The sequence below is a fragment of the Amphiura filiformis genome, chromosome 5 (assembly GCF_039555335.1).
Source record: "Amphiura filiformis chromosome 5, Afil_fr2py, whole genome shotgun sequence".
Classification (NCBI taxonomy): Eukaryota; Metazoa; Echinodermata; class Ophiuroidea; order Amphilepidida; family Amphiuridae; genus Amphiura; species Amphiura filiformis.
The window spans coordinates 65,516,939-65,540,705 of NC_092632.1; the positions used below are offsets into that span (position 1 = coordinate 65,516,939).

General features: G+C 35.5%; 1 protein-coding gene across 1 annotated transcript in view; it reads left to right on the forward strand.

The window, feature by feature from the left end:
• The first annotated feature begins 241 nt into the window (after positions 1–241).
• The window catches only part of LOC140152337 (uncharacterized), an 85,303-nt gene continuing 61,777 nt past the window's right edge, over positions 242–23,767 (forward strand). Inside the window, 3 exon segments of the mRNA XM_072174641.1 lie at positions 242–693; positions 7,620–7,755; positions 21,342–21,479. The gene's annotated coding sequence lies outside the window, so the exon portion shown is untranslated.

Here is a 23,767-nt window from a genome sequence, read left to right on the forward strand (position 1 = left end):
GATAAATTTGATGAAGACATCATGGTATCATAGCTTAATATCGTTTTGTTGACCAACGGTCCTTTTTTCCGGGTCTTTTTTATGATTTTGAGGCAATTAAAATCATTCTTTCACTTTTGATGTTTCTGCACCAAGTGCTGCTTTGTGTAGGGCAAACTGCTCTTACTTTGAATCATGCCTATTCTTTCATTTCTCTGTTTTTCCAATGTTTTCCGCTATAGTGTTTCACTGGCTAAAACGCTCAAGTACATTAATAAATTATGATGATTTTTAGTTCATTTTGTATGAAAGTTTTATGCCGTGCCATTTTCGCAATGAGCAGAGTTTCGGCACTGCGCCGCTCTCCTGCGCCCCCTGGTACAAACAACACAAATAAAGACTGCGATAAAGTCTATGTGTCGCATAACACAGCATCGGACTTCACATCAAAGGCAATACAGTGGGGCAAACAAAGTCGCAAAATAACTCGTTAGAACTATGTAAAACGCTGTAGAAATTTCTGTTATACTATCTACTATTCATCAATGTATAATGTGAATATAGAAGGTGGATCTACAAAGTGGCACTTGAAGCTTTATGCGTAGAAAACCCATTCCGTTTGTAAGGATAGGACGGCCGAACTTCAGTTACCAGTGAATGACTCAGTCAATGCCTTGTTCCCAGTGAGCTGGTGTGGTGTCGTTCAAATCAATGGTAAGTCAATGCTCTATACTAGATTCCATTGTAATACACGTGAAAGTAAACACTCGCTTGTTTTTCGAATATTTACAATAGGGTCCAATCTTGCGTAATTTACGTTGTTAGTGGTAGATCTGGGTTTAGATCTTGACAAATCTATTTCCTGATCCGCAGGCAATGTGACTGAATGTCATCCTCACCATCATGACACAAATTACAATAGGGCCTACATTGAGTGAGACCACCATACACTATGTTATGTATATGTATGTATTGAAGTTCAAGGAAGGACTAATGTAATGAGGAAAGATTACTGCCAGTATTAGTCATGCTGGCAGCCATTTTGTGTTTACAATGTCAATGGAATTGCATTGAGAATGTTTAGTATTAGTAAATATTATAGATTAAATAAACTGTGTGTGTGTGATAAATGTTTGAGCCTTGAGGGTTGGTTATAAATGGAAATAATTAAATTTATGTATAGCATGAATGATAGGGGTCATGACATGGGAGTCATGGAATTCGATCAATGGAATGATAAAATTTATATATTCAGTGATCGCTATATTGTAATGATAATGCAGAAATTGCTTGTTAGATGATAAATAATGCATAATAAATACCGTACTACCAATTTTATACAAGATACAACAGACAACATCACAAGGCTTTCCATACAGTGAACAATAAACAAGAAATGAAATCCAATGTTTATTTGCCCAAGTGACTGATATCCTGTCTTTAGCTAGTGATGCTTTCTTTAAAACGGGCAAACAGACACATCATTTATCGGTATGACATTTTCGTTATTGGTGATGCCCTATCTAAGTTTGCACTGAAGTGCCATCTCACCGACTTGGATCATGTGCTAATTAATGAATTTTTATTTACAATTTCAAGCATAGGACTCGTGTAGGCAAGAAGTACAAGAAGCTGTGTAATTATTATTATGACAAACATGCAACTATGCTACAGGAGCCTTGTATTTTTTAGTACAAATTCTAATTGAAATCTTGCAATTGCGTTGCACTAGCTTTTTGTATATACTTTGTCCCATACCGTTGTGCAGAGCTTCTACGGTATGGGTTCCCTGTACTATTTAAATGTTTATAGCAAGAAACGAAAGAAAGATTTAAATTGTGAAATTGATCGCCACATCTTAATGGATTCACATTATCCTCCGGCGGAAATGTGAAATGTTTATTACGTACAATGTTTACTAGTGGACTGGTTTTTAAATCCACTCTCATCAAACTAATCAAAACTGTGAACTACAATTTTATCCAAGAAATAAAAGAAGAAATACTAAATTGCTAGTTTCAATGATGCTTACCAATCGAGTCGCCTTGATGGCAGGGTTTTCTTTAACGCACAAAACACGCGTATTTACGCGTTCAGGTACTTTGCGGACCCCTTCAAATCCAAAGTCCAACGCGTACAAAATCTTGAAAACGTACGCGTTCAAATATTGCATGATTTGAATAGAGAAACACCCGATATTGTGCATTTATTCTCGGCTTTTGACATTTAGGACCTACTCCCGATATGCAGGGTCCATCACATTTTGTCAGCATCGATCCATGCATGTTTTAGTGATTGGGAGTCTATATAGTGTCAGTTTGAAATTAAATTAAATTAAATGATGCACCAAATGGCTTCAATTGGACTTTAATTTTGAAATATTTTCCCTCTCAGGGGAGCACCCCCTCAGACACCCCAATGCGTAGTGAATAAACAAGTGCCCATTTTCGCTTCTGCTATCGACATTTGCCAATTTAGGCTCTATGTTGAACACAGTTTATAGGCCTACAAGAATGGGGAAAACTTGCAAACGAAAGGCTTCATAGACCGTCATTTCACACATTTTTGGCTTTTTCAAACTTTTTGAACTAAAATTTTACACATTAATAGTGCCAAAATGGTCTACCAATCGCTGCAATTAGGTCTTCATTTTGCACAAGTTTGTTTTACTTCTTAGAGCATTTTTTACATTTTCTGCCCTTTTGACTGCTCTAGATCCACCACTGCTCCAAAAACACACACATTGTTAAAAATGTCTTCAAAAATAATATTATAAAAATACCCCTTCAGCAAAATGCTTAAAGAAAACCCTGCTTGATGGTGTATTTATTTCCGATCATTTTGCAACGTGGTTGGAAAATATTTACTCAATATATTACTCAATCGATCGTCCAACCCCAGTGACCATGTGATGTGCAGAATGAATAGAATCTGTGTCGGAACAAGGATTGTTACTTGTAAACAAATTGTTTCACCGGCACGTTTCAAGATGATCTTTTGATAATTACTTAGAGATCATTTTATTTTAACCTCTGGTATAATGCGAGATTGAGAATAAGCCACTCTGTGTTCTCATTTTGCAACTAATATAGGCTTCTCATAGAGCTTAAATTGATGGGCTGGGATGCCAGCCATCTGTTGTAAATAATTTTAAGATGGTGGATATTCCAAGCACCCTCTCTACGTTCGGGTCTGTGAGGGTGCTTGACCAGGCATAAGATGATATTACACCACAGACCATTGAGACCATCGGCCTATGATTACACTCACATGTAATTATTAAACCCAGAGGTTATCCGGTGACCTTAATTAGTTCCAGTAACTGTAACTCGGTCATGTCGGTTATATCTTCATAAATATCATTGATATGTTAGACCCCGTTTACACAGAGAGAAGTCGACTTCAATTGCAACATCAAATTCAGATTAGCATTTCTTGACGGGGTGTTTACACGGTAGGCGACTTTAAAACAAATGTGAATTCAACTTTTTTTCCATCACTTGCTCATGCTTCAAATTATCATTGTGAAGTCGACTTCTAATTACGTGTTCGTTCACACTGCAAAAGTCTACTGCAAAAGTTGACTTTGAATTCGAAAAATGTTTAAAAATCTTAACAGCATAATCAGATGGATGAAAAAAATTGGAATGGTCAAGAAATTTAACAATATTGCAGGGGGGTAAAGGACATTCCTTGTTCAACGCGGCAACAGCCAAAACAATGTATCGTAAGCAAAACAAACGGCAACACTGCCCGGACGTTAGATGCAGTCATTTTTTACGAGGTGCGTTTTTGGCACTAGGGATACCAAGCCATGAGGGCTTACGCTGACCGGCCAATTTGCAGTGACATATTTTATTTTTTAAAGTGGTGTGTAGATCTATGTATGTACACTCGTTTTGGAATTCATGGGTAAAGGTCTGATGAGACCTAGATAAATTGTCGGTTACTGTTTACTAATAGATGAAACTCTGTAGAATTTGATTGTACAACTTTTGTTTAGTGTAAATGAGATATTGATCTCTCAGAAGTTAAATTGCATTTCTTTGAATGCAATTTATAAAGTAAATATTGAAGACTTTGCGGATTTCGCCCAGTAAGTAACATGATCTCATGCATCTGCAGTGTGTCGTGGCCTGCCATTGGATTCCTTGAACCATTAGAAAACTCAATTATATCATGTATTTAACGATATATCCTCTTTATACATTAGTGCACTGTCCACAGCTCTTCACTTGTGGCATTATACTAGCATTTTAATAGACTGACCCAGATGTCCGAAAAAGCTTAGATTTTGATATACATATTTTTATTTTCAAAGCTAAAAATTTCACATTTTTGCCTTAATTTTGTGATGTATGTCACATGTATACGTATAGATCTAAAAAAAAATTTGGGGCGTTCTTGTTATTACAATTAAACAAAAAATGAAATGTTTAAAAAAAAATGAAAAATCAAATTTCAAGCAAGCAAGGTTGAAACTTGAAAGTTGTATTGTAATCATTGAATTGAATGCAAAATACTAAGCCTAATTTCATCATTAATCTAAATTAAAAAGCACTATAAAATAAACAAAAAAAAAAAATATTGAAAAAACTAAAAAAAGAAAAAAAAAGTCTGTAGACGTGTATTTACCATGTTTTATACCTATACTTCTGCCAATACCATCCGGATTTAAACCAAATAAACTATCAGATTTGAATACTGATGTTGATCAGTATTTAGCTGATCATCAAGTGATATCCTCTTCAGTCTATTCATCATTGAAGTGGCCTTTTCAAGTACCATCAGTGCTAATAATGATAATACCTATTCCACAAAAAAAGTCCTAATTCCAGTAAATCTGGGCTGTATCTTAAAATAGCTGGTTTTATTGACCTTTGCTTGTCTGCACCCATAAACAGTGATGATAAGAAAATAAACATTTATTTACTGTTTTGAGTTTTCAATTTGTAAAAGATTTGAATATAAATGTTTGTATTTTTTTAACATTTTAATTTTCTACCATTTTTTAGATTTTAAACATTCTCACATGTAGACTGATATATTTTGCCCTCTCGTGTAATGTACAACAATGTACTTGAGAGGCAATGTGAAAATTAATGTGGAGGGAATATTTCTACTGTTAAGGTCATTGAACTTTGTTCCGTGATAATAATAATGACTCACACTAGTTATTATCATAAAATGTTGGAGGTATTATCATATCCATTGTATTGATGAACCATTTCTGAAATGTGAAGGTTTTTGCTTTTATATTTTCATGGACCGTTAGCTGCAATGAAGGAAAATAACGTTGGCACACTCTGGCATACTAATGTAAATCGCCACCCCTCTCCCGCTGATGAAAGCACTTTTGACATTTAAGGCTCCCAGTCTCCCCAATGTTGGTTGAGGGAGAATGGGGGGAGAGAAGGGAAAGGAAACTTGTACTTTTCATCAGACACATGTGATAATACCGTATTTCGTCAAATAGTCGCCCCCCTCAAATAAATGCCCCCCACCACTTTTTTTTTTTCAACCAAGATTTTTCAAAAATGCCGATATTTCCATGCTATCTTGTGTAGTAAGCTTACCAAGTTCCCCACATGGTCGATAATAGCGTCAATAATTGGCGAAAATCTGGATTGGAAACCCGGAAGTGAACCAGAAGTCAGTGTTTCTAGTTCATATTTCATCATTTTAGCGCTTTTTATCGTTCTAAAATTGACCTTGAATAAATGCCCCCCCCCCTTGGGAAAATGTAACGCCCCCGGGGGAGCTTATTTGACGAAATACGGTATATAAAATCTCACAGAACAAGCAGAGTGGCAATGAAGAGTTTCATTGTCAAAGTGTGCAAACTTTTTTTTTTTTTGATTGTAATTTGTGGCTACATTGTAGTTGTGGAAAATTATTTTTTGCGCATATGTCATAAGAGTATAAGACTCATTTATACACTCATGGAAAACTGAGAATGGATTTTCCGGAAAAATATTATCATAGCAAACAATATGTTTTCAATGAAAAGAGCACAGAGTGTACAATGTTTGTTTGATTTCAGATTTTGTTTTTGATAGTTTGAGTACAACAGATTTAATTTTAGAAATGAGTAATATTCAAAATACCAAAGAAGTCCCATGTATTGTAGAGTAGACTTTATGTAGCCCTGTGCATAATGCTATGGAAGTCTTCCATTGGATTGCCACACATGGAGGCTAAAAAATAGATGTACATGTATGTGGCTATTCAGAATCTGATATTAAAGCATATGAGCATTGAAAAGGTTTGTGATTGTAGTGCTAAGCGCACGTTTCACCAAAACGAATATCACACATATCGCAAACAAGCAGGCACTTAATATCTGAAGTTGCCATGGCATCGACAAGGACATACATACATGTTCAAATAATGTGGTGGTATTGTTCTATGTAAACTTCAAGCAACACACAAAACAAACATGGCAGAGTATGGACTCTCCTAGTCCAATGGCCTTAACTAAGACCCTGTTCACATTAGAAAATTTCTTCATTCGACGAAGATAACTTAATCTTGATTGACTAATTAAGCATGCGTACACATTACGCTGAACGAAGACCGAACGAAGACATTGCACTGTACACATTTCATGAAAATTGTTGAAGCTCGAACGAAGCTATTAACGCCCAGCTATTATTAAAGCCGGCAAAGGTCACTTGTCACATGATCACTTTCCTTCGTTGAACGAACCGAGCGTACACATTACAAAATTAGCTTCGTCAAACGAAGTATTCCTTCGTCGAAACAACCTTTTTAGCTTAGTTGAACGTCGAAGGAAGAAAAGTGCGTACACATTAGGAAAAAAACATTTTTATTCTTCGTTCGAGGTTCATCGAAAGAAGACATTTTCTAATGTGAACAGGGTCTATGTAGTATGCAACATTGCATGATTTTGTGTCATTAGTGGCACATTCCCCTCCCCCCAAATCCGTCAGAACTCCCCCCCCAGTTACCCGCAGGCGGGTAAAAGCCTGAAAGTATGAAAATTTACTGCCATTTTGCCCTCCAGAGATTCACTTTGCCCGCCCCCCCAAAAAAAAGATCATCCTAGCGTCACCACTGTGTGTCATACTTAAAATAAGAACAACATCATTTATAATTACATAATAACCTGCATAATCTGTTGCAATGTTATTTGCTTTAAAAACGACAAGTTTCCTGTTAAAAGCAAAATTAACCAGGAATTAAATTTTTAATGTTTTCAGAGGAACAGCATTACATAATTGACAATCATTTGTTACTCAAAGTTGTAAAACTTAAGAATCATATATGGATAGTAGAAGCATATGGATACTAGTGAATTTCAGTTTCACCTTGTGAGAATAGGTCAAAATAAATTGAAGTGAATGTGTGGGTCTACCAAGTACTGTAATGAAAAATTAAAATTCTAGTGAAAGTAGAGATTTACAGTGGAGGAGGGAGGATGTTTACATGTATGTGGTGGTGTAACCACTGTAATGGTGTTATACTTTACATCAATGCGCAGTATGGAAACATAGACCCTATGGATTATACGTATGGAATACGAGCATCATGTTAATTACTTGATGACAAACTGTCTTTGTGATCATTTGAAAGAATTATTACTAATTAAGAAAGGCAATCTCTTTTTGTTTTCACAGAACCTTTGATTTGCCACCATGGCTTTCGGAAACCAAGATGCTCGCTGGTCCCTCGATACACATAGGAGTTACTTTCTCCCAATCGCGTTTATTTGCATAATTATCGTTTTACCATCACATGGTTTTTCACGATATCGTAAGTATTGCACTATTTTTTATCTTTCTTTGAACAATATGCATGGGTTTTGTGAACAAAATTGGTTTAGTGGTTGACTAGTTACCACATACAGAATGTTATGTGAACTTTACAAAGACTTGCATTGTTTTTTGTGTATGTTCCTCTTGTATATTAGGAGTAGATAATAGTATTGCAATTGGAGTCTGTCAGGTTTTAACTTAATTACATACTGTATTGAGACTTGATCCATGTCAAAATGACTCTTCAATTAGGAATTGTATTGGCAAAAATATTTCATTAAAACAAGGCTCAGTTGGTAAAATTTAAGATTTGTGTCAAGGCTCCCTAAAAATTCAAATTCAGAAGTATGTGTGTCAGTGGCATCCGCAAGTTTTCAAAGGTGGGGTGGGGGGATGGGTCCAGGGTCTCAATCCACTGTAGTACTAGTAGCTAATATCCCAATTTTCCCCCAATTGGGTGCATTTCCCTCAAGTGACGGATAAAAATGGAGAGCATGTACCCGACCCCCCCCTTTTGCGCACGCCACTGATGTGTATAGGATAGCGGATTGATAATAGATCATGGCATTGCCCATGTTCAATTTGTACCACTTTGGCCTCTAGAAACCGTGAAAGGACTCATACTTCAAGTATCAAATATAACTGGTTTTGTATGCATTTCAGTCGGAAAGGAATCTAAATCGTTAGTAAAACCGGCTGACTAAATTTGTTCAGTGAAATTCAACCCCTCTATGGATGGATGGTATGAATGTTGTGCATCTTTTCTAATCCAATAAGTAATCATCTCGTATCTAAGATGAGGACTGGAGTGGATGGATGCCAGGCAAACTAATAATCAATGCAATAATCAGATGGATGAGCACAGCATTAAGTTGGCTGTAAATTAATCAAATTCACATTATACTCCGAATGTCATGAAGGGTGCCAGCGATATTGCACGCACAAGTATCATGGCTTGTGAGGTCTGTGTAATAAAGTATGCCTACCATGTTCTGTAGTCAAATTAAAATGTGCAATAAATCCTATGATGGAGCTAGGCTAATTCAACCAACATGAACCTGATGGGTTTCCAAATTGAAAAGTTAAAGAGGAATCCCTGCCAGAGCAGTTCTTCTGGTGTGAACTAAACCTGCCTGGTTATCAAATTAATCAGTGACAAGGTTATCTCGAAATTTGTGCGCATTAAACATAAAATGTCAATTAGCACCTGTCAAATTCAGAGATAAAATTGTCACTGATTAATTTGATAATCGGGCAGGTTTGGTTCACCCAGAAGAACTGCTCTGGCAGGGCTTCCCATTTAAGATCATAAGATTATGTAACTATTAACTCAAATCAACTACCTGTTTCAAATCTCTGTAATAATTGAGAAATTTTCTATTACTTCTAGAAAAATAATAATCACTAAAATAATATTTTATAAAAATATTAACACAATGCATGAGCAATATACAATAATTGTACTACAAAAACTTCATGGCCTATTTTTGCATCATGAGATTCATGTAAGTTGTGTCATGTGGCATTTTCATGATCATGTTGGTCATAAAATTTAGACCATAAATTTTATGCAATATCAACTGACTCTTGCTGCATGTAATTGTAAAATGTAAGAATGGGCATGTTTTAATATTATTATGTTGTTATATGTTTTAAGTAAAGGCAATTTCAGAATCCCAAATTGCTCGGGCTTAAGTTGGTGCTGTTACATGTTAGTACAAAATGTAATGACGTACATGTACACAAGGGGTGAATATGTCAACCAGCATACATGAATGTACCAGCATGCAACCACCTGCCAGATTGTCTTTTTGTACCAAAATATCTTGCAAGTTTCTTACAGTCAGTGGTCCTATTCTGTACTAGCTATTGACTCTATAGATACGAACCTATGGCATAATCGACATAGTGCAAGAACATTGCGTGTGTGTCTTTGAATACCATTGCCACTTCTCATGTGCCTTCCTGCTTCAAAGAAACTAAATTGGGAATTCTTTACATCATTAGTTTCTGATGAAGTAATTAGGTACGACAGTATACATCTGTTCTCCGTAAATCATACTTTGTGAAACTGCTGATACAGGTACAATTGGGGTTCTGAAGTTATCCTTTAACAAAGCATTATAATTTACTAAAAAAAGAAGTAAATTCTTTTAGAGAAACTAGAATCTTGTATTGAAGGAGTTTAGTTAAGCTTAACTTTGTTTTTTTATATCTTCAATATCTTATCTAACATAGAGTTCTTCTTTTCATGTTCTTTGTTTAACAAAATACTTTCTGTAAAACTAAGCTTTCTACTCAACATGTTACACTTTTGAGACCAAAAGTTATTTGTTTGAACAACCTTTGAAGCAACAAAACGTGTGAGTTGGTGCGGAAATTAACACATTATATACGCGCCAAGTTGCATACATATTTAAGCATATCTTCACATTTCCCTCACACATTTACAGTCGTGGTGGTAGTGATGAATACAAATTAAGTCTTCCCAGGAATTCCCTACACATCACCGTGAATATTTTATGAATGCCCTTTATTACCCTTCACAACATGCCGTGGACGGTATTCCCCAAAGTATTGTTTCTGTAACTTTTCCATAATTTTTTTTTTTATTTCCTCTTCGTATTTAAAAAAAAATTTTGCTTTTGGTTTCCTGATTTTTGATACTTCATACTCCTTTTAAAATAAATAAGTTAACTTCTAACTAATATAACATCCCTGTTACAATTCTTTTACACTGTTGATTTAGCGAACAAATGTACCGTGCTGATTTGTTGAATGAATCGGTCATGATATATGTCCATCTCAATCGTTGCTCAAGCCAAGTTTATAAACCTGGTGGCCAGAGGTGAATTGCTCGAGTGTAAAGATTGCACTAACAAAATTGATGACATGTCGTATTCCTCAATTTACGCATCGTGTAAATTAAAGATATTCAATTTCTCTCCGGAGATTTACGATTGATAGCATCATAAGTAAAAGGGATTTATAACAAACTGCGATAACGTTGCAAGTTTTGTGCGATCCCCTGGCTCTTTCATGATCATAGTACTCATCAACTAGTGTAAAAGATCTGTAATTAGAGAGCAATGAATACACCATGTGTACTCAAGCCTTGAAATAAGCGGACTGGAACCAGGAGCAATTTGTTTTTGAACATTGCGCCTGGTTCACTGGGATTTTACAAGAACCAGGAGCAATTTCTGAAGAAACAGGAGCAACAATATTACAAAAATGTAAATCCTTTCTTTTCTGCATATTAAACACAATATACAGTGTACCAACCAGCACTACTGCATTAGTGCAAAAATGGAACCAGGAGCAATTTGTTTTAGAAAATTGCTCCAGGAGCAATTTGTGGCTTTACGAGGGCAAATTTGCTCCCCACGCCTGCTTATTTCAAGCCTTTTATGTATACCCTAGTAACCAATTAGGCATATTATCTACTCAAACAGCATTACTAGCAAGCAAACAAGACCTTTTCTTCAACTCGGTCATTTAAATGCCATTATGTCATACAAAGTGCACCACACAGAAAACAACCTACATGTAGATTGATATTGAATGTGGGAGATGACAGAGCTAGCGTCATTCTAAGAATCAGAGGCAAGGTTCTTCCCCTTTAAACATAGCATGCAATGTATTGGCAAATACATATCGACTTTAAGTGCGGTTTTTAATAGCTTGTCTATTCAAAAGCGTTTTTGTCACCATGGGGTCTCCCTGTTGGTTTTGTTTTGGCTGGGTTTTTTCTCGATGTTCGGGGGGAGTAAGGCAGGTTGTATTAATTGCCCCAGCTCAAGCCATATCAGTAACGTCACCCTTGTGAGGTAGTAACTGCGGCGGGGCTATTCCCCTTCTTGATTGGCTGCCTTACGACCTTGCCAGGCTCGGTCCAATCAGATCTCTTGTTAGTGAGCGTCTGGTACTTCGCGGTTTTTTCCCTTTCCATCTCATTCACTTTTTCAGCTGGAGCGGTCAGGTTCGTTTGAAAATCCCGCCCAACCCACCCAGTTTTGTAGCTGGGGGAGGGTTTGGTGGGTCGTGCCCCAGACCTGTGGTGTCTGGGGATAGCTGGCCAGGTCTGTGCGCAGTCCCCGTTCCGGATGTGGGGGTGGGCTGGCAAGATATCTTGCAGCCGTGTGCTCAGCCGGGTATGGCATGTTTTTCAGGGGGATCAGGGTCTGGACCGTGTCTTTTTGGTAGTTTCAATGGTCGTGTCCGGAAAATATTTGGAGGTGTGTTGCCCCAAGTGGGATCCACCATCAAAATCATCAAATAATATGTCCAGAATCTTCCCCACCTTTTTGTTCCCTATCAATGGGTAATCTCTGTAGATAGTCCTACTTGTTCGTGCATCAGTGTGGTGCTCTGACCGTTTCAGCTAATTCCGCAAAAAATAAATGTTAATTGGGTGGTATCATAAATTGGCTGTGTGATGAGTTATTTTTCTCTCTGTGCATGTAGCCTAAGACCCTCTGAGGACAAGGTGGTATTTGAGGCGTTTTGGAAATGCTCTCTGCATGTTTAAAACAGATTAATTGAGCATAGCAAAGCACACTTTACAATATGCCTTTTGTTTGAAGCAAATCGGACTTGTGTGGTTTTCAAAATATATCAATTGATATTTGCTTTGTATCTTATTGTTTTTATCAACTACATTGTTTGTTGATAAAAAACAATGAGATACAAAGAAAGTATAAATTGATACATAATGAAAACCGTATGTCAGATTTGCTTGAAACAAGAGGCATGTTGATCAGTGTACTTTGCCCTGCTCAATTATCTATTTTAAAAAAAAAAATGATCAGAGCATTCCTGATTTCCAGAAATAACCTCATATAGCACCTTAAACTACATGTAGGGCCTATGTGAACATCTATGATGTGAACAAACTTATTACAACTTTAAGCTAGTCCAGATTCCTGTGTCATAAAGGTGATACATGGGGGTTGACTGTACTCTGAAACAATGCCAATTTACCTTGAGTTTGATCTTCAGCCAATTTTTTAAACAGCAGAAATTTTTTAAACATGATCTTGGTACAGAACAGTATTTGAAAAGGTTTGTACATGCATCTGGGTGATCTGGTGATATGAAAGAAAGTACAGTCATGTTGAATATATATCTTCCAGATGTTTGCAATGAGGCCATAACTCTAATGCCGAGTTCATTTTTTCATGGCAACTTACTTTCACAATTTTGAAAGGTCCCTTAAATCATATGCGTAAACTTAAGTAAGTAGCAGAAAATGTGTGTGAATTAGAGGCATATATACATTCCAAATGTGCCCTCATATAGGGCCTACAGCAACAGAAAAATGTGCAGAATTTGTACATGTATGTAGGCCTATAGTACTGTGATATTGTGTGTGAATCTGCAATTTATCATATAGGCCTACATTTAAGTGCAAACTTGCTTGAACCACAGATTCTGTTTGAACCTAGCAAATACAATAAACGTTGTACATGTATACAGAAAAATGTAAAACAAAAGTTTTTAATAACATTCAAAAACGTAAGTTGAAATTACCCTAAGTTGCTTGTATGAATAAGTCTTAAATTTGTCTACATTATATTTTGAAAACTTGGTGCAAAATATCTAAAATATTTTTATTACAGTGTTGACGAAATATTTGCAAAAAGTTTGGCCAAAAATGTTTGACCTTAAGAAATTGACAACATTTTAAAAATGTATAATTTTTTATACATGTAGAATGTTTAAAAAAATGTTTTTATGACCTTTTTACCTGGCATTTAAATGTTATTAAAACAACCAAACCAAATTTCACAGTTTAAACCAGTTAATTTGACTTCCCAGTATTTTTTCACTGGATTATAAGTCTACCACCCAATTAAATGTATTTCTTAAACATGTAATTATGTAAGAAACTTAAAATAAAACCATTAAACAGGTGCTTATCGTGCAGAATATTTTAAAACAGGATACCAATGTCTCAGGAATTGAATATTTGGGTCAAAATTTTTTCCGCAAGAATATACAAAATGTTAAGTACTATGAAAACTTTTGTTGTGAAAAATAGCAAAAGATGGACCTGGGCCTAGATCAATAGTTCAATTTTGATTTTGAGTAGTGTAGTACCGTAGTACTAGCTACCCTGTATAAAGAAAGTTGAAATAAATAAATATTTGAAAGTTAATTTCAAATATTTTGGGTAAAAAAAAGATTTTTACGATTTCTCCAAATTTTTTCAAAAATTTCAAGATTAAGTTGGGTTCCAATCATATTATTTGCTTCGCAAGGAAATATGCCTAAATTCAAAACATTTCCCACATTTATAACATGATCCACAGCAGAAAATGAACACTCTATCTCTATGACAAATATGTGTCAATTGTTACCATGGTTACATAGCAATTTTAAACTAAAGTGAATGAACGAATGAATGAATAACAAAGAAATTCATATCTAGTGCACAAAACATAAAAGTCTGTTTAACCAAAGTATTCTTGTTTAACCCTTGTCAAAGTAACAGACAACACATGTAGGCTATATGTCAGCATGCTGTAATCGTACAAACCCCTATGTGATGACAACGTCAAAACGTCACTAAATCAACTAATTTCCACCATAAATCCTATTCTGAAATCCTGATCCTAACTTCAAATTCTTGTGGTGGCATAATAGGCTGGTAAACACACATGTAACAATTGTGTGAATCAATTTCCAGGCTTGGAAAGGTCATGAACAAAACTTCAAAATGTCAAAAGTCATGGAAAAGTCAAGGAAAGTCCTGGAAAGTACATCTTGCTCATGTTCATGAATACTAATTGATTGAAAATACATGTACTTGCATACTAGAAGCTAGAACACAAAATAAAGCGCAAAAGAAATAATTACAGCAAGCAAAAACAAAATACGGAAACAAACTAAAACTAAAAACAGCCACTCCAACCAATATTAAAGTAATAAATTGTATAAATGTAAAGACATAATTATTATCCAGTAATTAACTTTTCTCCAAACATATTCATTAAATTTATTGATAAAAAATGTAAAAAGTTCGCTACCAGATTCTGGGAATTAATTTAAATTTAAATGCAATAAAAATTCCTACGCCAGTTGATGTCACTATTTTTTTTGCTATTTCTATTGATGCCAAATAAAATAATAATTGCGACAGAAATTCTTATATCATTTATTATCCTGTGATGACTAGACTGATGTGTGGTTACATAGAGTGGGTGCAGGATATGTATCCTATATAGTGGTTAGTAATCGATGGGTTTACAAATTGCTGAGTTCCTAAAACCACTGACAAATCATCAGTTGAAACGTTCATCTTTATACAGCCTGATCAATTTTTAATAACATGTCGCAAATTAATGCTGTACGACTACGTTTAATCAAAGCTTCACATGACAGCACTTGATATGAAATTAAGGGGGTACTACACCCCTGGCAAATTTTGTGCCTATTTTTGCTTTTTTCTCAAAAATTATAGCGCATTGGTGACAAGTAAGATATGTATATTATAGGGGCAAGGACTACAACTACTCCACTGAAAATTCAGCGACCCAAGGCAAGTAGTTATTGATTTATTGATCAAAACTTGGTTTTCCCTCATTTTTGACTGTAACTTGTTGTAGTTGTAAGTTGTAGTCCTTGCCCCTATAATATACATATCTTATTTGTCACCAATGCGCTATAATTTTTGAGAAAAATGCAAAAACAGGCACAAAATTGGGCAGGGGTGTAGTACCCCCTTAAAGTAAATATCTTCCGAGCATTGTATCTTAATTCAAAGCTGTCAAAAAGCAGCAAATCAATTGTTGCAAAGAATTTCATTAAATGTTAGAAAAATACATCATTGATGTCAGTTTTGATTCCCATGAAATGGGATAAGACATGATATAATGTTCTGCGAGGCAGGGGGGGCCGGCCAAGATTGGCTGAATTTTGACGTTGTCATTGGTTTTACACGTAAACACAAAAATGTCTCAAATTATTCCAAAACTGTACGTATGTTATTAAGCACTATTTTATCAGTCTAAATCCGTTGAGGTTCGCCAGTGAACCTCATTGTAAATACTGTTTTTGAATGTTTTGTATGAATAACATGCGGTATGTTTATGATATATACCTAAAATTTCCCCCATTGTGTATCACGGTTCGCGTGGTCTAATGGTAATGGGTCTCGCCTGCGGTGCATAGGGTCCCGAGATCGAGTCCCGCTCACTCCTGGCTATAATTTTTTTTTCTTCACATTTATTTTGAATCCAAAAAATATTTATTTTTATGTGAAAATTTATACATTCACTGAGAAATATATTTTGTGCATTTTTTTTTTGTAACGATGCTAATAGAGCTAAAAACACAACTCAGCACGGGCGTCCAATGTCCAGGCAGTGTTGCCGTCATATTGTCTGTTTTGTTTACGATATTGGCTGTTGCCACAGTGAATAATGTAGTCCACCATCGTCTGCTGCGAGGTACAATATCATACATGTATGATTACTATCACATTGTTCACATGCAGGTGAATGTGACTGTGAGTGACAAAAAAAAAGCATAGACCACCTCCCGGTGGGAAAATTTATACATATCTGTAAAACTTGAAAACAAAAAAGATTTATAATTTCAAAAGAACAAGAAGTGTAATGTATGAATACAAAATACACATTTATTTCTTGATGAAGCTAGTATTTAATATTAAATATTTTGATAATTTGTATTAACTCCAAAATGTGTTTTCATAGAAATTAATTTGAATTTAGTAAAAAAATCATAGTACTATTTAGGGAACAAACTAAACGGTTATCATCATCCTACAAATGAAAGTGCTTGTTTTAGGAGGCTGACTCTCTCCCTCCTCCTTCCTTCCCTCCTTGAAACGTAAACTGTGTGAAATGTTGAAAATTCCAACCCGAAATATCAACTTTGACTGATATTTTAACTAGATTTTTTAAAGTACTCAATGACCCCTGCCCCGGCCCCAATGATAGGATGTGATCAAAATGTTGGTTTGTTCCACTACAGTTATCCCAAAATCACAATTTTCACTCAAAAGAAAATTGCAATGTGATTTGTCACATGGAATTACTTGCCCTGTATTGATTTTGTGCTGTCCATTGATTGCCTTGTAAAATGAACAGTGTTCATTTAATTTATAATCTAAAACAATAATACTGCAGCATGTACACAATGACCAATATAATTCATTCTATTAGATCGATGTCAGTACATAGATAAAGCGGTTATTAAGTATTTAACAATCAGGAAGTTGTTACATAACATGGTTTTGGTATAGATCTTTTCCCTACTTCCCATCATGCACTATTCCATGGGGGGTACTTCCGCCGCATTCAGACTTTTGAGTGTTGCATAACACATCATCTCAACGGGGGGTGTACACCAGGGGTGTACAGATTTCTGTTCATTACATTATGGAATGCGTACATATCGGCTGGTGCCTTACATCTGAAAAAAGGAATCGCAAATAATGGCGCACAATGACTATTACCTTTTGGGGGCAAAAAAACAACATTTGTATGCAGGATCGACATGGGGTCATCGGGAAAAAGTTTTCTGTTATTGAAACATAACTTTTTATATGTTTTATAGACCTAATGATGAAACCTAATTACGGGACACGCAGTGATATTTTTGATGAAAAAAAATGTAAACAATAATCTCTTACACAGATGTTCTACATCGCTCTGTAACTGCAACATCGATGACCTTTATGATAATCCACATATGGAATCGTAATGACCATATTAAGACAAAATAATTGCAAACACAATCTATGAGGTTGAGGGACTACATCATACCCTCCTGGAATAGTGCATGATGGGAAGAAGGGGAAAAGGTCATTAGTGGTATTTAATTACTACCACAAATTGCTTGGTTAATGTTAGAATAGAATTGCATTCATAGCAACTGCCAATGACAACTTCATTTACTGTATGCATTCACCTTTAATCAGCCATGTTAACTAGACTACTAGTGCTATGAATTTAAAGCAAATCTGTACTTACAACAAAAAAAGGCCTACCACATCATGAACCCTATCTCTCGATCAATTGAATTGAAGTTCAATAGAGTTTCAGAAAGAATGTATACATGTATGGTAGTACATATAATTGAACAATGGTAGCAAAGAAACACGGTGCGTGACATGATTGACTCAGTTGACCCCTGAAAGGATATAAAAATAATAATCCAAGTTCAACGCGAATTGGTTTTTCCTTGGGCAATCTGAGTGCGATATTCCATTGTTTTCTGCATCCAAAGAAATACAGAAAGTGGTTTCCAGAACAAATTACCACCAAGAAATCAATGTCAAATGAAAAACTATACTGCCAGATCAGCCTTTGTTCCACCTATTTACATTTTACGGGAATAAAATGTTATACATGTACACTTGTAGCATGAGAATTTATTTTTAAAATGCAGATGTTGCGCATCCATGTTTACAAAGTTATTGGAACTCCTATCTGTACCATATGTAATTCTTAACACATTGATAATTGTATTTTTATATCAAATTAAAAGTAATGACATTTAAGTCACTTAAATTAATGCTGTGTAATTAAATGGTTAAAGGAATGTACGGTCATAATTTTGACACCAATAAATTAAGGCTAACATAACGATATGTTGATAGAATATATATTAATTGTGATTTTAAAAAAATGTGACTCAGCTGCTGAATTCGATTCCAATTAAAAGTAAAATAGTGTGCCCTAGAATAAATGGCATGTGTGCATCATGCATTTAGTAAACAAAAAATGTTTTTAAAATGTTATTAACAGGTTATTAGGTGTTTTGGTTTAAACATTTAAATGTCGGGACTCGGGTTATTTAAAGGTCATGAACAAGTTTTCAAAACAATTTATATGAAAAAACACTTTCGCAAAATATTTTGTGAACACTTAAAAAACATTATCTTTTGCATCAAGTTTTCAAAAATGTTTTTGAATGGTATTAAAATGTAAAATTTAAACATTTTCTGTTAAATGTTTTTGTGTTTGCTGGGTACAATGTAGGCTCCCATCATACATGAGCAATTCTATTGAATATTGTCCCCAACCTTTTTCTTTGAATTGAGCCAGTGAAACTTTACATGTGAAAAGCTGTAGTTTAGTGTTCATTAATGTCAAGAGCTCTTTAGCTGGGAAATTGTATATGCCTTTAATTAATGTCGCATAAACATATAGTTCTAGTCTCATTCTAAGTTATAAGTTTAAACACAATTTTGTCCTTGTTTGTTTTTGTTTGTCTGTAAAAAATGTTTGTTTGTCCTAAATGGTTTCCAAAAGAACCAAATTTCTGTATACATGTATTTTTCTGCTCTCAATTCACATTAAATCAAAGAGTAGAAAATGTTTGTGATGTACATCATAAAAAAAGTTTCATCTTTTTGGAAACGTTCATGCCATGGCGTCATGTAACATTCATTATGCATATATACGGCCAGGTTTTCACAATACTGTTCTTTATCACTATCATTTTCATTACCACCACAGAGGTCTCGTATTACACTGTGCTAATCAGCTCAAGACAAAGGTTACATTTTAAAGTGAGGGGTAAAGTATTAAGTGAGGGGTACATGTAGATCAACATTGAGCAGGCCAGACACTGACGATGCATCAGTGTAATAGGTCCTCACCCCTTGAACAAAATGGTTTCATCCTCCTAGACAGGAAGATCAGGAAGAGATCAAAAAGTTGGACAAACTTTCCAATTTTATCACACTTCAATGCCTTCGGCAATATCAAGTTCACATTTTTGAAAGCCTTTTCTTTTCTGTAGGACTCAGTGCCTTAAGCCTGGTGGATAGTCACAGCGTTTTTCTCGCAGCGGCAAATCGCCGCGATTTCTCGCCAACGTGTGCGACTTTTCGGCGAAAGTGTGCGACTTATCACGCTTTCAATTGCGAGAAAAAAATTATAGGCTGCCGTTGCCAGTCTATTATGGTGACATATGTTGCCTAAATAATAGCGTCTTCTCCATTTTTATGCATTTAATAACAGTGTCATTTTCGTATGAAGTATAATAGGATACCAGTGATTTTTGAAGGACAATTTAAGATTTTCTTTCTCTCTCTCCAGTCTCTTGTGTTTTGAATATTTGCCGCGAAATAGATCACATGTAGGAAAATAACAGTCTTGCACATTGGCCAATACTCCGGCGGAGTCAAACGGTCAGGCTAAAAAACCTAATAGAGGTTATCCATGTTCTATAAGTTGCATATCCTATCAGCGACTGCTATACATTGTTTAGGACTTTCAAAACAAGTACCTGCATGTGTAACCATGACTGCTTCAAAATAGCCCGCCAAAGTCATGCAGGTAACTCCGAGGTCGTGCATTGAATTGGTTTGAATGAGGAATACTATGGGAATCAGCGCCTTTTGTTAGAAGTCACGCATGAGTAAAGTGGATAACCTCTATAGGCCTGTAGTAAAATAATAATAATAATTATACAGTAAATGGTAGGCCCTATAGACGAATCCAATTTCACGCATTCCTACACCTCAATGGCAGCCATAGCTGGGTCCCAGTCGGCCCCATCTCACCTAAAATGTGAAATGATGCGGCCTTGGAGGGTATTTTAAACTGCATTCTATCACCCGTGTTAGACAAAAGAATGATGGCAGTTTACAACACAAAAGAATCTAACATCGAATTTTAAGCGGCTTTAATCCACCCAATTGGGAAATCACAACACCAGTTTGGTACTGCGGGTACCCAGTAATGGCCGACCAAATCCTGTCCATGATTTGGCTCGTTGGATTCGTCTACCACTGAGGATCATGAAAGTAGCCTAGATCACCGCACATACTGATGCACATACTGACTATTAAATTGTGCTGAAAAGATCTATCTCTTCCTTGCATCCACACCTTCGATATTTAATAACGAGTAGCAATGGATTGCCAGGAATTCATTTTCTTTTGGACATCACGATAATCACCCCGACGTATGAGGATATTGTTCGTCGGTCAAGTTCGCCATGATGTCTGTGATTTCTTCATGCTTACTTGGGACAGAAAATCGCCAGCTAAAATCGTTTTCAGTAGAAAAATTTCAACTGGAAATTTTTCTATCGCAACTCCGTCGGCGGCAAAAAATGGACTCGCTAGCGTTTTCCGCTGAACAAGTGCGACAAAGTCGCTGTTCGTCGGCGGGAAAAAAATCGCGGCGATTTGCCGCTGCGAGAAAAACGCTGTGACTATCCACCAGGCTTTATACTTTAACTCTCTCCACGCAAGTTTCAAATTTTGTTTTAAAAATTCAAATATTTCAGAAAAGTAAGTTTTCGTGGCCATATTTGGTATCAGCATAAAAAATGCATTAAAATGAGTACAAACAAGCCTAGTATTGGTTCAGTGGTTCTTGAGATAGCTCTTAATGTTTTGAGAAAATATCTCAAAACTTGGGAGTTTTTAAATGTTGATGCCTATGGCTAGCACACAGAGCATTAAGGCTTTCGACATTGGTACATTACTGTAAGAGTGGAAATGTTTGCACTACATTTATTTTCGCGCTTTCAAAAGCATGAAAAATTAATTGTGCGAAAATTTCCAATTTGACAGTCCTCTTTGAAAAATCACAGGAAGATCGGATTGCGAGGCATACGAAGTATTTTGCGGCATGCTGCAAGGATGCACAAATGGTACAAAATGCGACTTGCGGGAGGATTGTAATCATCCTATTCCTTGGTTCCCAAAGGGAGAGGATGAAAGAAACTGTGGTAAGGAAGTTGTCCGGATGGAAACTCACTTTTTACCTCAATTTTTCACCAACCCAATTCAGCTCAACAAACACAAAACATCAGCCCATCAGCCCACACATTATCATCTCATTTCACCTTTTGATTTATGTTTCAAATTTTTGTTTTGTTTTGTCATAAAAACTCATTCTTAAATCTTTCTATAACTTTTTTTCGCAAAATTAACAAAAAAAATTGTGTATGTGTGATCCTGAGAGTCTTCAGTTAGTACATGGTAGGTCCAGGTATTATTTGTTGATGGGTGTAATTATTTTTATTCAAAGGCACCCCCTATATATGTGATGTGATCAAGCAAAATCAGTTGGAATTCGGAAATATTAAATTTTCAGTTTCTTATAGGATAGTAAAAAGCATTTGCAAATCTGGATTATGCAGAAAACCAAATTGAAATTGAACAACCAGCTCCAAAGATATGAGCAATTAAACAGTTTCCAAAACAACAGGAAACAAAAGGAAATATTTCCTTTATTTGGCTATATTTCAAAATCAATATTTCTGAGTTCCGACTGATTTTGCTTTGGTGGGAAACGACATGAAGCAGATAGGAGTTTGCTTGACTGCTGGTGTATGATTACATCATCATAATACTTCAAATAAATCGGTACATCTTAGGTCTACATTAAGTACATGTAGGTCACAGCCTTGGGCCGCCCTGTTTGTTCTTGATTTTCTTCAGCGCTGAAATATATTCCCAATTTCAGAAAAATACTTTAAAATTTTTAATATAAGATCATTTTTTGCTGAATAAAACAAGAGCTCAATCCTTACTGATAGAGGTAGGACCTACTTGGCAATTTTAATATTTGGCCAATTTGTTTTGGAAATAAGTGCTAAACACTTTTTTTTGTATGCTATCATCAGTATGACAATTAAGCCTACGACATGTACAAAGTTTAATATCAGTCTATGCACTCATTCTATTTTTATTACCAATTATTAAAAATTAACATTAAATACTAAGATTACTATTAATATCTTAAAAGATTTGTGCTAAATCTTTCGAGTTGTGTAACTCTGATAAAAACGAATTGCAGGTTTTTGCTCCTTTTCCCTGAAAAGTTGCCAAATATCAAAATTTGATTTTTCGTTTTTATTGCCAGGTAGTTATATCCAACTTATAAAAGGATTACGATAGTTGTTTTATTTTGTAAAATGGAATAATGTGTTAAAATCAACAACATTAATTGCTGTTGTTTTTTTCTGGAATCGGGAGTAGTTTCATATGTTTTTCGTTGTAGACATTTTAAGAAATTTGTTGTTTTGCAAATCGGTAATTTTTTGCCATTTGCTTGTGTGCTATTTAATCAGTACTTGTAGTACGTACTACCCTTGAATGGGTAATGATATACTAGTATTACCTACTCATACATTTTCATTAGAGACTGAAAGAGCCATTGAAATACAGAAAGATACAAATCAGAAATCATAACGATTTTCATGCATTGAATTGAATGCTTACTGGAAAAATATGTGCCCAAATGATTCTCTAATTTTTCTGATTTTGAATATGATAATTTTGGTTTCTGTCATTACAACTATACAGTTTTCCCCTCATAGGCCTACTTGAGCAGAAATCATAGCTTTTTTCTGTATTACATACAGTTGTGTATTGTTGTAGGCTTTTTACACCATGTGTAGGCTTTCCGAGTCATATCATCTGTTTGGGTCATAAGGCTAATTGTGACTACGTTTGGCGTTACCCATATCATCTTCCAATGCTGATGATGATACCATTGATGATATCATTCGCTGACGTACAGATATCTGTCATTATTATTTATTGGATTTCATTTCTTCCACTCTGTAGCTAGCTAGCCCAGCATTAGAGAAATGAGCATATTTGATATTGGCACTTGAATTAGGGCCATACTCAAACTCATAGTCAGAGCTAATTAAATGTGTGGGCGTTTCCCTCAATTGCAACAAGTCACCATTCCAATGTTTTGTAATGTGAGAATAAATACGCTGTACTGAGTAAAAGTAAATTTAAAGGTTCATAAAAATGGTCAAATTTGAAGGCAGGATTTTGTAGGATATAAAATGTTTATAAAAGGCTTCCCATTTGTAATTGGTGGTGGCATCTTGGGCGTTGACTACAGATTGGCGTTCATGTGTCTTTCTGCATGAAATCGGTGTGGCAAGCACACTTGCACCGACTATATTTTTTAACCCCATGGGGACTACTAAAAACTATTTTGATTGGTTATAAAGAGGGCTATATCATGTATTGAACCAATCAGAGACATGGT